This window comes from Phragmites australis, chromosome 4, assembly GCF_958298935.1.
Source record: "Phragmites australis chromosome 4, lpPhrAust1.1, whole genome shotgun sequence".
In the NCBI taxonomy this organism is placed as follows: domain Eukaryota; kingdom Viridiplantae; phylum Streptophyta; class Magnoliopsida; order Poales; family Poaceae; genus Phragmites; species Phragmites australis.
This window is the reverse complement of record NC_084924.1, coordinates 3,940,686-3,955,946: the sequence shown is the minus strand read 5'-3', so window position 1 is coordinate 3,955,946 and position 15,261 is coordinate 3,940,686. Positions and strand designations below refer to the sequence as shown.

Genomic DNA, 15,261 nt, shown 5'->3' with positions numbered 1-15,261 from the left:
CATTAGTGTAGTGCGGTGCCCGGACCAATCAAGGCCAGGCCCATCCGGTTGTCAGCGCGCAGCGGCGCAACAACTCAACCAAGATGCCGCACAGGCGCTCACATGCCCGTGTCCGTTCCCCGGTGAAGTAACCGATGCTATAAAAGACTCTCTCACATAATACGTGTTTATTCTCTTATTTTTTCAGTCTAGCCGTTAGAGCATAAAATTAAGTTATAGTTAAGATCTTATAAAAATCTTTCTAAATCAGATCCTATAAAATTTATTTTTCACTCCCGGTCCTATCCATCCTGTCACAGCTCATACGTCTGCCAACTCGGCTGGCCACGTTTCCAGGAGTGGATCCACCGTGTAGGCGGAGAGGTTCAAGCCCTCCTAACTTTGATGTACCTGGGAGCTCATCAAGTCTGTTGAAAATTTTTTGACACGGAGGAGGAAGAAAAAGGAATAAGAAGAGAAAAAAAGAAAAAGAAGAGTCTTACTTGATGGCTCATTTGCTCCGCGACATTAACAACACTGGCGATGACGTCCAGCCCGAACTTGCACGGTGACCGGCATCCTGCCGAGCTGCGCCGGAGCAGAAGCCGTAGCGATAGCTCGTGGACCATTGGCGTGCGGCACGCGCGGACGGATGCACCGCGCCGCGCGTCTCCACGTCGACATGCGCAGCACACTTCTCCGTCCCTCGTTCGCGACGGATACCGTGCGCGCGAAACCCCGGTGATGGATCGGCAGCCGCGAACCACCCTGCCCGCGCCGGGCTCACGAGAGGGCGAGCCGCACGCCGGTCGACCCATCAGCCGGGTGCTGGGATACATACATCGCGGCGCTCTTCACTCGCGCCGTGCGCGGTTAATGCGCGACAGGGACGGCGGACTCGACCGGCCGCGACGCGGAAAGCCGTCGAGCCGAGCGCCACCACGACGGTTCGACCCTCCCAAGAGCTGTTTCTGTTGCGGCGCGTGCGCATAAGTCACGCTCACGCACGGCTCGGCTCGAATCAGTGCTTTGCCATCAGGCCGCAAAAGAGCTGGCTCCTGCACAGCACTGCACTGTACTGCACATGCCCATGTCGCTGCTGCGACCCCTATTCCTATTGGACCATGTCCCGGGGCGGGGCCCAGCGCGCGGATGGCGACGACGAGCGGGCCTCCCCGCGGTGCCACTGGACGGCACCGGTTTGTCCCTTGGGTGCGTGACTGAGATGTGCGCGGCCTGCTGATAGCAACTCATCCTAGAACTTGCTACTTTGGCATCGCGGCCACTCGGTGGATCAGTAAATTATTTTTTTTTTACTGTTTTACGATGTACCGGTAAATCAGTACTTTGGTGACCCATCCAATAGAAAATCACAGTAGATTAAAAAAATGTTTATCTCGTCAAGATTCCGAGGTGCAGCACGGTGCGCATCCAGTTCCTGAACATGATCGAGCAAGATGGGACGTGGACCAAACAAATATTGCTGATGTATACCCGCATCCCGTAGCATCAGTAAATCAATTGGGATGTACCCCATCCAGCCAGCATGCACAGTGAGTAAAGGTGTGTTTGTTTGTATATATATTTTGAACAATTGGCATGTACCCCATCCAGCCAGCATGCACACTAAGGAAAGGTGTATTTGTTTGTAAAGTTGTATATATATTTTGGGCGAGGAGAAATAAATTGATTGGAGTTATATGTGTTAAATAGAAGAACGTTTGGTTGATTATATTTAAGGTTGTATGAGCGGATGTAATGAGTTGATTTTCTATTCGGTTGATTAAATTGATTAAATTTGAGGTAGTGTAAGCGGATGCAAGAGTTAAGATTGTAATTATTTACTTATATAAAAATATCTTTATGGTACTAACAAGTGAGTGTGCATACATGAATCTGCATCTGCTCATATAAGAGGAGTGAAACTCAAATCGAGCTTCATTCTTTAGTCACACCGAGGTCATGTATTTGCATGAGTGGATACATGCAGGAACAGTAGATACAGTCAATTAAACACGCTTCTTCACGAGATTATGCGCATCCATGCAGGTTGTAAGGGTGTGTTTAGTTGGATGTATGACATTGAAGTTAAATAGGACAGGATGGTTGTCGGTGAATCAGGAACCAGGGATCCCCGAATCCCGATGCCAGGTCAGCAATCCGCCACACGGCGCCCTCACGCGGGGATCATCTCCGCGAGGTACGAAAAGACTAAGTCCCGGGAGAGAGCGCTCGGGGCCATGAACAGTGGTCCCCGAGTACCCGAGTTCCCGAATGATCTACGAAGACCAAGTGTCGGGAAGGGAGTGCGCGGGGTCATGAACAGTAGCTCCCGAGCACCTAAGTCCCCCGACGACCAGAAAAGCTGAGTACCGGGAAGGGTGTGCTCGGGGCCGCGAACAGGGGCACCCGAGCACCCGAATACCCCGAGGATCAAGGAAGGTAGTTCCGGGAGAGAGTGCTCGGGGCTGCGAGCAGCGGCCCCCGAGCACTCGGTTCTCCGAGGATCCGAACAGTCAATTCCGAGAGAGAGTGCTCGGGGCCGTGAACAGTGGCCCCCGAGCACTCGGTTCCCCGAGGACCAAGAGAGGGTGTTTCCAGGAGAGAGTGCTCGGGGATGTGAACAGTGACCCCCGAGCACTCGGTTCCTCGACGGCCCAAGAAGTCCTTCGTCGATGGCCTCCACAGGGGTCCAGCAGTGAGGTATCAGCCAGAGAAAGGCTCGATGCCGCATTTAAGAGGGCGCGTGACCTGTCACCTCCAACTGCTCCTGCCACGCTCGGTGTCAGTCCCTGCTGTATCCTGGCAGAAGGGCATGGGGACATTTAATGCGCGGGTCCCATCCCGCGTCATCCGACGCGCCTCGGGATAACATCGCGAGGCCCGAGGCGCTCCGCCTGCCGCCCTGCTGTGGCAGGCGTACAAGACCGAACGGGCACGCCGGGCCGCTCGGTGGCTGCCCGGTGGGCCCTCTCCGCGGCGCCCGTTGAGGAACGCCATCATGACGTCCGAGACCTGGTGGGGGTGCGTTTTCAACCCCCCCCCCCCGTCACTTCGCGCAGCAGCCCATAATGACTGCTTTCCCATTTATGGCACCTTGGAACTCGTGCCCTCCCTTTCGGGGCACACTACCGTCGGCGGGTATTTAAGATAGCCGGCGGACACGGACAAGAAGAGGACTCTGAGAGGCGATCAGAGACTCGGATACACATTCTCAGAGGCTGAAGAATCTAGAGCAAAGACAGAAGAACACCTTAGTACAAGCATAGAAGCTGAGACCACCGAAGAACAAGGAGCCTGAAGCTCTAGGATAGACAAACATCCTTGTAACCGGCAACATCCCTGAGGAACATTCTCAGAACATTTATAGCATCCACACAGGAGTAGGGTATTACACTCAGTGAGGCCCGAAACTGTCTAAAAATCCCTCCAGTGCATTTACTGCATTCTGCATTAGATCATTCCATCCCACCTGCCATTGCATTTACATCCATTTATTTCTCCCGCAAACATATTCAGAATCATCCCTCCGGTCGAATCTCAAAAAGGGGTCCCTTCGGATCCCTGCGATAGGAGTTCACCCTCCGACAATGGTCTTGGATGAGGGGTACATGTAGTTTATTTGGTTAGTATGGGAATATATTTAGTTAGATATATGAGATGTTATAAGGACATATTTAGTTACTAAAAGTTATGTATTATATTTATGTATAACTTAATTATTTTATAGAAATAATAATTTTTATATTTGTTATTATCAACAAACTATGCTAATTAGTACTCCCTCCGGTCATAAATACTTGACGCTTTGACTAAGATTCGATCAAACTTTTAAAACTTTGGTCGCCAATAGCTTCTAAAATATTTATGTCGGTGTATGGAGTGCAGGGGTACCTAGAAAAATGACCCCCTAAGGAATATAAGAACCCGGGATGTGTATTTCCTAAAAACTCGTCGGTCGCATGACCAGGATAGTAAGTCCTACGACTAATACGAGGCTTACGTGACCAGCCTCATTGGGACCTCGTCTGAACCCACGACCAGTCCACTGGTTGTAGGGTCGGACCTAACGTCATGGACTGGTCAAGTGTTTTTTCCTTCCCCAGGCGTCTTCCGCTACAAATAAAGTCACGGATGATGTAGAAAGGTAGTGTCCCGTCCTATGGCATTAAATGCTACAAGGTGGGGCAATGCAGAGTAGCACGGTGTCAGCAGGCCGATCAGGAAAGTTGATAACTCCACATACAAGCGGCAGGTAGAGCACCCGGACGAGACAGTGTGACAACCAAATATCTATGGCGCACAGCAAGGGGATGTATCAAACCCTAAGGACAAGCGGGCACGCTTTGTCCTCTGTTATAATAGTTTGGGTTAGATATTAGAATGAGTAGGAGTCCTCTATTTGGACCCACCTATAAATTCTCATCCTCCCTCCTATATAAAGGGATGATGACCCCGTTTGTAAAAGAGGACGGAAAAAGCCTGGCAACCAGCTAGAACACCTTCTGTAACCTACTCAGATCCTCCATAAACACAACACATATAAAGTAGGGTTATTATCCTTCAGGAGACCCAAACCTGTATAACTCCTCGCGTCTCAAAGTTCGTCACACACACAATTCATCATGTGTTTCACTGAACGTCGGCTGATCAACTCCCTGTGTTCCCGAAACGCTGTTCACGCACCCACTGTCCAACATCAAGCATCGTCCTTGCCGACTCTATTAGAGTCATATTCTTCCTCTCGATAACCCCATTTTGTTGAGAGGAGTAAGGTGCTGAGAATTCATGCTTAATCCCTTCGTCATTAAGAAACTCTTCAATTTGTGTGTTCTTGAACTCGCTTCCGTTGTCGCCTCTCACCCTTTTGATCTTCACTTCAAACTCATTTTGGGCTCTTCTTACAAATTTCTTGAATATGACTTGTGTTTCACTTTTATCATGCAAAAAGAATACCCAAGTGAAACGAGAATAGTCATCAACAATAACCAATAAATATTTATTACCGTCAAAACTTATGTAGGCGATTGGCCCAAATAAATCCATGTGAAGAAGCTCCAATGGCCTTGTGGTTGTCATCACATTCTTGGTGGGATGAGGTGCTCCGACTTACTTTCTCGCTTGACAAGCACTACAAATTCTCATTTTCCATCATCACCAAAGATGATGTTTTCAATTGGTCCTCCATCTTCTTCAAAAGATGAGAACATATTCTTTTTTATGGTCATATAATTTGTACATCCACTATCGATCACCCAACTTGATCCACGGGAGGAGTATGTCTACAAAACAAGTTTATACCTTTATTTTAGGTATCCAAATTTGTTTGAGTCTCTTAGCGTTAGTCACAAGTACCTTTGGTACCCACAAATTCCTTTTGACAATTCTATTCTTTGTGCGGGGACCAACATAAAGAGCAACCACTTTACCACGGTGGTTTCTCTTAAGCATATAAGAGGTATAAAAGGTAGATTGAGAAGCATATGCCTTTGGTTGCTTTGCTTGAGCGGTGTGATCATTTTGCTTGCCTCCCTTAATGAACTTGAGGCACTCCACTCCATTCATCATCACACGGCCATTTAGCTTGCTCGTGTATTGATCAAATCCAAGCCCCCTTTTTTTGCTTGTTATCCTTGGCTTGAATGGTCTTGTGTAGTGTATTTTTGGATTTGTAAGTTTTGATGCACCCATACTTGACCAAGGTATTTAACTTCTCATTTTCTTTTTTAAAGCTTGCAAAGATTCAACATTAGTAATACAAGCATTTATATCAATATTAAAACAACGAGAGCATCAATTACTAGTAGAAGCACTAGATAGCAAGTTTGCGTCATTAGAGTCGAATGAGCTACTCTTATGGATATCAATTTGCAATTCAAGAGTTTTATAATTTTTATCCAAACATCATAATTTCTCTTGAAGTGTAGAATTGTTACTCTCGAGACTAGCAATTGAGGAATTGAGCAAATCATAATTATTAGACAACTTCTCAACTTCCTCCTTCTCTTTAGCAAGGAGCTCCTCGAGTTCTAGGTTTATCTCTTTTTCAAGGATAAGCAAGTCCTCTTGTCTCTCAAAGGTCTCATCATGACTATCTATTGTATCCTTTAGCTCTTTTATCTTAGACATGATATTTTTGCTTAAACCTTTAAATAAACTATCACTATCACTATCATAATCACTATCACTATCTAGGAGCTTGGATTGAGATTTTACCTTGCAGCCTTTAGACATGAGACACTTAGGGGAGTTATCATCATCATCACTCATTAAGAGTGATTTTCTTAGTGTAGGCTCGCGAATGGCGATGGTGGCAACCCCTTCATCATCGGAGTCGGAATTGGAATTCCACTCCTTTCCAATGTGTGCTTGACCCGAATATTTCTTCTTGTGTGTCTTGTACTTGTCCTTCTTGAATGGCTTGCTCTTATTTTCTTACTTGTCTTTTCCTTTCTTCTTGCTGGGGCAATCGGCTATGAAATGGCCAATTTCGCCACATTCATAGCATGCACTCTTAGATACTCTCTTCTTGGGCATATCTCTCTTGTATTTGGCATAGCCACTCTTCCTCATGAATTTCTTGAATCTCTTCACAAAGAAAGCCATCTCTCCATCTTCGGAGCTCTCTTCTTTGCTTGAGCTTGATTCTTGAACTTATTTGCTTTTACTTGCCTTGAATGCAACCTCCTTATTCTTAGAGGTTGAGCTTTGCTTGGAATGAATCTTCACTTCATTGGCTTCTTCCTCCATGAGCTCATGGGCAAGTATCCTTCCGAGTACATCGCTCGGTGTGATCCTTTTGTAATCTCTTCTTTCTCGGAGAAGTGTCACTAAAGTGAGATTTCTATGAGCAAAAGCTCTAAGCAATCTTTTCACCACTTTGTGATCATCAATGTCTTCACTCCCAAGCCCTCTTAGCTTGTTTACAAGCACCATCATCCTATCATACATGGCTTGGGGAGTTTCATGGTCTTCCATGATGAATCTTCCTAGTTTGCCCTCAAGTAACTCTATATTGAACTCTCACGCTTGTAGTGCCTTCATATGCAACTTGGAGAGTATCCTAAATTTGCTTAGCTTTCTTAAGCCCATCTACTTCGTTGAACTCTTCTGGACTCAAGGCACTAAGTAAAATACTTGTAGCTTAAGCATTGCGGTGCATGTTTTGCTCTTCATTGGAAGTGAGCTCTTGATCTTCATCCGGCAAGTCACAACTTGTGCAAACAATCTTTCAAATACTTGGATGAAGAGATATTAGATGCATTTTCATCTTGTGCCTCCAAGCGGCATAATGTGTACCATCAAAGAATGGTGCACGCCCGGATGACACGGAGATGTAATTGCTAGAAAAATTTAAACGATCATAATTGACAGGTATTTCACTTCCCTTTCCCTTACCACCACCTTCGTCGTTCTTTGACGAATCATCTTTTAGACTCTTCGAGCTTCCGGATGTTAGACATTTCATATTCCTGCAAGCGGTGAAGTCTTGTAGGAGGTTAGGCTCTGATACCAATTGAAATGTCGTCTAGAGGGAGGGTGAATAGGCGAAACCTAAAAATTCTGCAAACTTAAAACAGCGGATCAGAAAAAGTTCGGACCTTCTGCACTTTTGTCCGGAACTTGTCATTATCACCAAAACCCACTTAGGGGCCTAGATGCACTTTCACATTTGTCTATTTTTCAGGACCTTCCAGACGAGCGTGAAATACAGCTTGTAAGTTCTTAAATTTCAATAAAGAAAAACCAGACTCTCTGTTTTGCAAGACCTCATGACCAGCCATGGACTCCCGACATATGGGTTCTCTGACCACAGCGGCGACCACGCTCGGTGACCACTATGGGGGTTAGCGACCAAGATGCCGAACAACCAGGCAGCCGGAGACAAAGACGGCAAAGCCACAAATCCTCGTAGGAACCGAGCGTGGCCCGCCCCCAACAGACTTGCCGAGTCGTGGCTTGTTCTACACACCAAGTGCCTGACTAGCATGAGGAATACAACAAGAATAGGCGTTCAACCCCCACACTTTTTTTTTATTCATAAAAGTTAGTAAAAAGTTGACAGAAAGGATCCATCGGACCCACGCAATAAGGGAGGATCCATCACCTTCAGAAACTCAAAAGTGTGGGATCCCTATTTACCCTTGAAAGAGTCAAGAAACCTCTTGTACTCATCCCGGGAGGGGCAGCTTACCACTCCGGGAATCGGGCGATGGCCGACGTAAGGACCAGGGAAGGCCGCCAATGCAAAGACCCAGGTGGAGCTATTGACCGGCACCGACGCACCTAGCAGATCCTCCTTCCGCTTCATCTCCAATTTCTCCTCTTCGTCGACCTCTTCCTCCAGAAGGTTCCAATCGATCTCCCCCTCATCATCGGATACTTCGATGACCTCGGCCGGGGGATCTGCCCAGGCTGGAGACCGAAACGAACCAGTAGAAGACAGTCAACGATGAAAGAGCGGGAGTATGATGGTTGCTGGCTCCAACTTGGCAAGCATCGACTTCGACCTTGCAAGCATACCCGCGACGTCGATTGACTCTAGAGGCACCACAGCGAGAGAGACCGACGCCAGAGGCGACTCGGCCCTCACAAAGCCTTCTGAAGTCATCAAGCTCTCCGGCAAGGAAGGAAAGGAGCACGCCATGACCCCGGAACTTGCCAACACTACTAAGCAAAACGTGAGATAGGAAGGAAGACGTGAGGGCAATTCGAAAGATCGTCAAACGCTCCCCTTTTTTAAAAAAAAGATCCCAACGGCACTCCAACAGGCGTAGCAGTCAAGCCACTCAAAATTCGAGGGGGCACACTAAAGGAACCAAAGAGTCCTTCAGGGCCAGCAGCAATCAATCTCTCTCAAGACGCTTAAAAGCTCCCCTCGTGACACGGAAACTCGAACTTAAACTCGGAAGACTGACGACGTCAAAACGACCGCTTCTCGGACAGATTACGTTTGCTAGGGGCCCTAATGGTACGACCAGGACGTACCACGGTCACTGGGAAGCTTGGGGCCTACTGTTGGTATATAGAGTGTAGGGGTACCCAAGCAAAAGGATCCCCCAAGGAATATAAGAACCAGGGATGTGTATTTCCTAAAAACTAGTTGGTCGCATGACCATTATAGGAAGTCCCGTGACCAATACGAGGCTTACGCGACCAGCCTCATTGGGACCTCACCTGAACCCGCGACTAGACCCACTAGTCGTAGGGACGGACCTGACACAAGCTGTCCAATCATTTTTATTGATATCTACTCAAGTGTTTTTTCCTTCTCCAGGCGCCTTCCCCTACGAACAAAGTCATGGACGGTGCAAAATGGTAGTGTCCCGTCTCATGGCATTAAATGCTATGGGGCAGGGCAGTGCAGACCAGCATGGCGTCACACAACGGATGGGACGGTGTCAGCAGGCCGGTCAGGCAAGTTGATAACTCCACATAGAAGCAGCAGGCAGAGCACCCAGATGAGACGGCGTGACAGCCAAAGATCTACGGCGCACGATGAGGGGATGTATCAAACCCTCAGGGAAAGTGAGCACGCTTTATCCTCTGTAATGATGACTTGTGTTAGATATTAGGATGAGCAGGAGTCCTCTATTTGGACCCACGTGAAAGTTCTCCTCCTCTCTCCCATATAAAGGGATGAGGATCCCGTTTGTAAAGGAGGAGAGAAAAAGCCTAGCAACCAGCTAGAACACCCTCTGTATGGAGGTTTGAACCTGTATAACTCCTCGTGTCTCAGAATTCATTACACAAACAATTCATCAACTCCATGTGTTCCCGAAACGCCGTTCACGCACCCACTATCCAACATACTCTGGAATTTAGTTTGAAAATATAAAAATCATACATGTAGATTTATCTTGAAAAATACTTTCATAATATTATATTTTTACTAGATATTATAATTATATTCTAACAGAAAAATAATGGTCAAAGTTGCACATCAAAGACTGAAAAAAAAAATCAAAAATGTCATGAACCGAATGGAGTATTGATCATTACTAATTCCAGTTAATCATAACTTAAGTTGTCATTAATTATCGCTAAATACTCACAATAATAATTATTTATGGTTAATAACATCTAATTGTAACTAGTATTTAACTAAAAATTCTTAATAACCACTAATGGTTACTTACCATCACTAACCGTAAATGATTAGCGGACTTAACAATATCTATACGGGGTCGTTCGACCAATTTTACCCCACAACTCGATACATCATCTTTTTAGTATATTCTAAAAATCTAAACTATTTCATCCTAAATAAAATAGTATAATTCAACCAACCAAACAACTATACTTACTCAGACCCTACATGACCTGTACATATATAGATCGATTTAACCAAGCAAACAGACATCATATACGGGTTGATTCAACCAAACAAATAGACATCGATCTCGTCCTTTTCCCACTGCGCCGCTCGTGCCGGCCGTCGGATGGTATCTCGACGTCTGTCTCTGTCCGGAGTGAGGGCATACCCGAATGGTAAAATAAGGAGCACTGAGCACTGTAGATGGGGAAAAATGCACACATGTGTACATATGTAGAACGGAACGAACTGCACTGGCACAAACGTGTAACATTAGCATGGCCATGCACAATGAGGCTGGTGGGAGGATATTGTGCTGCCACATGCTTGGGCACTGGTCACTGATTGCATGTGAATACTATGGTGTATGTTGAAATTTTAATGTTAAGAAAGTTTCTCTGTGGCCGAATCCTAGTAGTTGGCTAGGCCATCCCTGGTTTGTTTGGCTCAGGCCCATGGCTGCTCGGCAAAAGAGCTGCCGACTGCTAGGGTTTAGTGTGGGGAAAAATCATCAGAGATGGATGAGGCTCGCCCGTTGGGCGTGTGCTGGGTGGTGGCAGCAAAACCGTCAGGTCCGAGTCCTACAGAGGTTCGTAGGGGGCTCTGGGCATGGCTGATGCTGCTGCTGCTGCTGGCCGCCTGATTCGCCAGGAGTCACTCAATTGGTATGGATAAAGTTCACGATTCAAAGAGAAATCCCTTGAAGATACGTGCGTGCGCTGGCTCTTCCCGTTTATCTTCTTATCCTCCCTCTTTTTCTCGACACACATATTAATTCACATCTTTATTTCCCTTCTAGTTTTCTTTTCGGTTGGCATCGGTTAGCTTGAGCCAAGTTCCACTCATCCTTGATCGGTGTCTTGGGAGTCGAGAAGAAGGTGGTGTTGGTGGCTAGAGCTGCATAGCCGAGGCTCGCCCACACGTGTCGTCGCAATGTGGTGGGCATTGTATCTCCGTCTTTCTTCTTGCTGACGGAAACGGCGGGCGATAGGATTACTGGGACTGCGACCTTCGAGTCATGTCTTGCCTCTCTTGTCCGCTCCTTTCATCAATTCTCACTGTGAGTTTTTACTCTCTTTTGACCTGAATAGTTTGGATGCTTTTGTATGCTCAATGATGATTAAGTACATTGAAATTGGACTAGTTAGTTGAGTACAATAGATGAGGTCATGTTCAGTTCTCTGGTTGTTGAAAGGCATATGCAACAATTGGGCTTTGTACTTTGATTCTAGCTGATCAATGCTTGTATACCGATTTTGGGATTCTGTAGTCTTTTAGTTCATTGCCGAGTTACTTTGAGCTCCTGAACATGTGCTATTGTTGTCTATAGTTTGAGCTTAAACTGCTTGATTAATATATAAGAGAACAATATATGTTGATGGTTCCGTAATTGAGGTTTCTAGCCCTGCTGGTCTATTGTGCTGCTATTATCATGTTAAATAGGTGCTTGTTTCTTTTTAGTATTTGAGCACTTGTTCTGCAGCACTGTCCAGGAAGCTATAGTATTTTCAAAGAACTTTTGTTCAGGATCTTTATCTAGGTGTGATCTCTATTTACTGGTCCAATTTGTGATATGACTAAAGATCAGCTAGGGAGCATAATTCTATAGTTCTAGGGCCAGCTGTTTAGAATCCTCTAAGAGCGAATTTTAATTCCTCATCTTGTTGTTTCGCATTACTGTTATCAATACATGATGATTGTTGTCTTTGTTTCAGCATTGGTGGCACAATCTTGCAAGTTCATGTATATCCTTTATGATCTATTCAGCTCTTATTGTGTTTTTTCGGAATATGGATATATATGCTCTTATTATCGCACATATTTCAACAATCCAGAAATCCTATAGCTTCTGTGATGGCTAGCTCTAGCTCTTCTGCCCTACTTCCGCTGTCCTCGGACGCGATTAAGCCTGAGAGCTTCGATTGAACCGGTTTTAAGCGCTGGTAGGCCTGGACGAGGCTATGGTTGATGGAGCTTGGACTTTTCTGGGTCCTCATTGAAGAGCCAACCGCCCCTCCGAGGGAAACCGTGCAAGATGAGATCGAAAGAACGCATCTCAACGTGTTAAGGGCCCGTTGGGAGAAGGCAAATGCCTTAGCCCTAGCACGCCTCTTGGTCATACTATCGAATAGGCTCTTCAACGTCTACATATTGTTTGGGGAAGCACAGAAGGTGTGATCGGAGCTGAATGACAAGTATGTTGAAAGCGACAACGGCAACGAGTCCTTCATGGTGGTAAGCTACTTGAACTTTCGTATGGGAGATGGCAGATCAGTTATGGAGCAAATCCATGAGTTGTAGCCGATCGTGCAAGACTTAGGCCAGTACGGTTGTGTACTCCCTGAGAGTTTTCAGGCTAATGCTATTCTGTCCATGCTGCCTACTTCTTGGTGTAAGTTTGTCACTACATGTCGACACTTAAAATAGCAATTGACTCTTAATAAGCTCATTGCTACTATAAATATTGAGGAGAAGTCTAAGGCAGGCTCAAGCTAACTTGGTCGAGCACAAGAACTAACCTGGGAGAAATGTGAAGAAAGAAGAGAACAAACCTGGACCTTCAGGACCGAAAGCTAATGCTATGAAGAAGAAGATGCCCGAGATTGTCTATGTTTGCGATGGGTTGGATCATAAGGCCAACAGATGCCGCGATCGTAAGGGTAAGAGGCCAACACCTGAGCAGCAGAAAGCAGCCAAAGCCCAAGTGTATGTGGCGGTTGCAATGGTCGATGACACGGCAAATGCGACTCTACTAGTGGGTATGTATATGAAGTCTTTATGGCAAATTCACCAGTAAGTTGGTGAATTGATACAGGTGCTACCATGCATATCTGTGTTGATCAGACGTGTTTTACTTCTCTACAGGGTGCAGATGGTGGATCCATGCTAATAGGGAATGGGATCTCGGCAGCAGTATGCGGAGTAGGACAAGTGAGCTTGAAGCTGACTTCCAACAAGACTCTTGTTCTAAAGGACGTGCTGTTTGTGTCTGCCATGACTCGTAATCTACTTAGCGGATCAATGTTGTGCCGAGAAGGAATAAAGTTAGTCTTCGAGTCAAATAAAGTAGTGTTGACTAGGTGTGGGTCGTTTGTAGAAAAATGCTATGATTGCGGAGGCATATTCCGCATTTCTATTCTTGATAGCTCTGCAAATATTTTCTATTCTTCATATTCTAATAAGAACATTGATATATGGCATTATCACTTGTGTCATGTCAATAATGAAGCAATTGTGCATTTGATCAAGATGGATCTTATTCCCTCATATAATTATGATAAGAGCCATAAGTGTGATGTGTGTGTGCAAGCTAAGCAGCCCTGAAAGTGCCTAGAGGGGGGGGTGAATAGGCTTTTCTGAAAATTAAAACTAAAACAGCGGATTAAATCCGCCGGATACTCCGATGAAGGTCGGATACTCCGGTCTGGTCTGGAGTATCCGATCTAGTCCGGAGTCTCCAGTCTATACAGGAAATCTAGAACAACTACGAATTAAAGCAAGTAGCTAGAATCTAAAGTTGAAGCTAGGTCTACTGGATATCACAGAGCTAAAATAACACTTAACACTAGCAAGATGATCACTAGAGCAATTTGTATGAAGAATCACAAATTCACACGATAAAACAAATTGCACGAATACGAACGCAAGAGATTATCCCGGAGTTCGGCCACCTCACAAAGAAGTGCCTACATCTCCGTTGAGGAGCTCACAAAGAGCCGGATCTTTTCCAACCCTATCCTCTTCTAGCGACCACCAAGATCAAGCTAGAATTTTTTACTCAATTCGAAGATGTTTACAAACTTCCCGTGGCACTCCACAAGTTTGGGTGCTCTACGGGCGACGCCTTGCCGTCTAGAAGCACGAAGCTTCAAGAGAAATGATCGCTGCGAATGCTCGAGGAAGAACTCAATGCTCAAGTGGCTTAAACCCTCTCCAAATACAAACTCTCTAAATTTTTGTAAACTTTGCACTAGAGGTGGTTGGAGGGTTTTTGAATGCTCTTAAAGTGCTCAAGAGGTCTAAAGTTCACCAGCAACAGCAAGCACTAAATGACATGGGGTGTGGGAGCATTTATAGCCCTCTCTCAAAAACTAGCCGTTACTGTTCTGTCAGAACTGATCGGGGTATCCGGTGAACACCGGAGTATCCGGCCCTAAATCCAAAAACGGCGTCAGAACGGTCACAAAACGTGTCAGAACTAGCCGTTACAGTTCTGTTAAGTTACCGGAGTCTCCGGTGAACACCGGAGTCTCCGGTCCTGACAGGGCTTCCAAAAAGACTAAGTCCGGAGACTAGCCGGACTCTCCGGCCTCTCCAGGTACCGGAGTATCCGGTGAATACCGAAGACTCCGGTCTTTTTATTAAAAAGATTAAAAGCTAACCGAGACACTCCGGCGGAGTCTCCCTCGGAGACTCCGGTCTAAAAACCCATAAATTACCGGAGTATCCGGTGAACACCGGAGACTCCGGTCTTTTTCTAATAAAAATAAACCGGAACCGAGACTCTCTGCCGGAGTCTACATCGGAGACTCCGGACTAAACACTGAGTACCGGAGTATCCGGACTCAGTGAATTTTTTCAAAACTAACTCAATGTCCGTGGGTGATTGTGTCTCTCAACTAGTTGGTTCTAAGGGATATTTTGAGCATTGAGACACTAACCAAGCAATCAAATGCAACCCTCTTAATAGAGCGGCTATCCTAGACTCAATTTCAAAAATAAAAGAATTTAAATCCTATTGAGTACTCTTCGTTGATTCTCCATTTGTTTCGACGGGCGTCAAACGTCATATGTCTTCTCAACTAATACTTAAACCTGTTCATAGATAAACATATTAGTTCTTTAATCATTTTGTCATAAATAAGCCAAAACCCACTTAGGGTCCTAGATGCACTTTCAAGCCCCGCAAACTGTTTCATTCGGTCGAGGGGAGAAGCATCTCACCACTTTAGCTGGTTCATTTTGAT

The 15,261-nt window shown here is 45.8% G+C and overlaps 1 long non-coding RNA gene across 1 annotated transcript; it reads right to left on the bottom strand.

Annotated features, from left to right (window-relative positions):
* Positions 1-255: 255 nt before the first annotated feature.
* On the bottom strand, positions 256-884 carry LOC133914090 (uncharacterized). The gene is made up of 2 exons (XR_009909166.1): positions 483-884; positions 256-390 (listed from the first exon to the last, which is right to left on the bottom strand). It is a non-coding gene; the product is annotated as an uncharacterized LOC133914090 (long non-coding RNA).
* Positions 885-15,261: the final 14,377 nt, after the last annotated feature.